This window comes from Silurus meridionalis, chromosome 5 (assembly GCF_014805685.1).
Source record: "Silurus meridionalis isolate SWU-2019-XX chromosome 5, ASM1480568v1, whole genome shotgun sequence".
Classification (NCBI taxonomy): domain Eukaryota; kingdom Metazoa; phylum Chordata; class Actinopteri; order Siluriformes; family Siluridae; genus Silurus; species Silurus meridionalis.
In genome coordinates this window covers 2,684,904-2,687,723 of record NC_060888.1, presented here as the reverse complement: position 1 = coordinate 2,687,723, position 2,820 = coordinate 2,684,904, and positions in this window count along the sequence as shown.

The window sequence follows — 2,820 nt, the reverse complement described above, 5'->3', positions numbered from 1 at the left end:
GAGTAGGAGTAACAGGAAGAGGAATAGGAGAAGGAGGAATAGGAGGAGAAACTGGAGGAGAAACAGGAGGAGGAACAGGAAGAGGAGGAATAGGAGGAGGAAGAACTGGAACTGGTGGTACAGTGCAGACATAAAGTGTGGAGGTAAAATGCAGAGGTGCAGAGCAGTGGAAAATTGAAGTTCATTTGAGGTTGTTTTGAGGTTTTAATATATTGGAGTGACTATGGGATTTAAGTTTATTCAAGCTGAAGAACATTGGAGCTGTTTTGAGGGGTTCTCGTTCATTGGAGTAACTGTGGGGTTCTAGTTTATTCAAACTAAAGATCAATGGAGTTTTTGTTGAGGTTCTAATTCAATTCAAGTGATCATTGGGGTTTTAGTTTATTCATGTTAAAGTACATTGAAGATTATTTTGTAGTTCAAGATCATGGGGCTTCACTGATTGTAGTTCATAAGAGCCTCTATGGCATTCTAGTTTTTTGTAGGAGCATTGAGTTGTAGGTTATTAGAGCTTCTAAAGGGGTTGTATTTTATTGAGTTGTCAGTGGAATAAAGATATATAAAAATACAATAATTAGTGTAATTATAATTAATATTTTTGTAATGTATTTATTTCAAATTATTTGATTTATAAAGATGCTTTTGGACAATGTCCATTGTTAAAACTACTATACAAATAAAACTGAATTGAACTAATGCTTCTTTAGGGTTCTAGTTCATCTAAGCCTCTATGATGTTCTTGTTCATTAGTTCATTCTTTTTTTTAATATGTAAGTACCAGGGTTTTTATATTGGACCCAATTCCCTCCTAGGTCATTGGACCTTTAATTGGTTTTAAGTCTATTTCAGTTTATTAAAGTTTGTTAAGATGCTAGTTTATTGGAGCTTCACTGACTCCATTTCATCAGAGCCTCTGTGGTGTTCTAGTTGGAGAAACAATGTGGTCGCCGTTCAGTGGTGGTTCTGTGGGATTCAAAATGATTGTTCTTTTTATTAAGTTGTAGATTTTTAGAGCTTTTGTTGAGTTCTAGCTCAAGTGACTGTGTGGTTGGAGTTTACTGGAGCTGTGAAGTTGAAGCACCTAGTTTAAGTTGAGATTCAGCACAACATTGTCCTATGGTTCTTGGAGCACCAACAAAATTCAATCTACGGGATTTTCTGGGGATTTCTGTGAAGAAATAAAAAAAAAAACCTTTTGTGGGATTAAAATAATCTCAGTTCCAGTTTTGCATGACTGTTTTACAAGACTTTTAAATTTAACCAGTTCTACACTCACTTCTATTACGATATAGTCGTTCACATAACTACTGTGACTGGAGCTAAATCTGAAGCACATCCCTGTCGAGGCTTTTAAGAGTGTTCTGAAGAATCAATATTTGGATAAGGATCACTTTCAGTCATGAGGAAGTATCTGTGACATCTGCCGCCACACGTGCCTCTCTTGTTAGTCATAGTGTGAGTTGTGGGTGGAGCTAAGGATGAGGAAAGGTTGCATCAGTCAGTGTTTTATAACTTATTTACTTACTTTAGCAATGCTGTGTTCAAACACATGAACACACACATCTTTATAAAACGTCGTATGTGGAAATTAGCACAAAATGCACAAAAGGTGTTGTCTCAATTATCTGTGTTTATATTAATAATTAAATAAAGATTGGGCTTGAAATGTTTTTCTTGATAACTAATTAACAATGTTTTAAGACAAATCTCAATTTGAATTACAATGTGATTTAATGTAAATAAATAGATTGATGTGCTGCACTATGAAAACTATCTATCTATATTATTGTTTCTATAGTAACAGCTCGTTCACTGGGCCTTGTATAGCATACACTAATTAAACTTTCTTTCGGCTTCTCCCATTAGGGGTCCCCATTTATCCGGGCTTGGGAGTCTTCAGTTTCAGAACTTTCTAACAATCAAGTAGACATTTTCAGTTGTTGGTAACAGTTGTTTTGTTTATTAAGACTCGGAAGCTAAAATAAGATAAATGATGCATGAATCTTCCTGTCTGTCTGTCTGTCTGTCTGTCTGTCTGTCTGTCTGTCTGTCTGTCTGTCTGTCTGTCTGTCTATCTATCTATCTATCTATCTATCTATCTATCTATCTATCTATCTATCTATCTATCTATCTATCTATCTAATTGTTTCTATAGTAACAGCTCGTTCACAGTGCCTTGTATAACATACACTAATTATATATATATATATATACTGTATATAAAAGTAATAAACACTTTTTGGACAAAGAAACTAGTTTGAAATAGATAAATGTTGATTATGGTGAAGCTTTCTGTAAGTTGTGATTTTATACCATGGTTCATGCAAAATCAGTTCTTCCTGTCAAATAGGGGAGAAATAAAGGAAAGAATTTACCCTCAGGCTTATAGTCAAATGTACAGCTTTGTAATCAGGGCACGTCTGCAAGCAGTGAGTTGGAGACCATGCAAGATAGTGTGTGTGTGTGTGTGTGTGTGTGTGTGTGTGTGTGTGTGTGTGTGAAAGAGTGAAAAACAGAAAGACATAAAGAGAGACATAAAGAGAAACAGTGATGAAAGCTAACACGGTGCAAGAGGAAGGAATGAAGAGGTCGTTTCCTCAGCTGCCTGACGTCATGCGGGTTTGCTGTTGCATCATGACTCAGAGGTTTTTCGACTCCATGCGGCCCACAGCTCTTCCCCTTTCAATCATCCTCATGCTGTTGGTTTAAGGAAAGAGTGAAAAAAGGGAGGACTGTGACCCAAAAAGTGGGCGGGGTCAGGTGACTTGCTAGCTATTCAGGAGTGAATTAGTTTGGGCTTTAGGCAGCGTATCAGGAGTT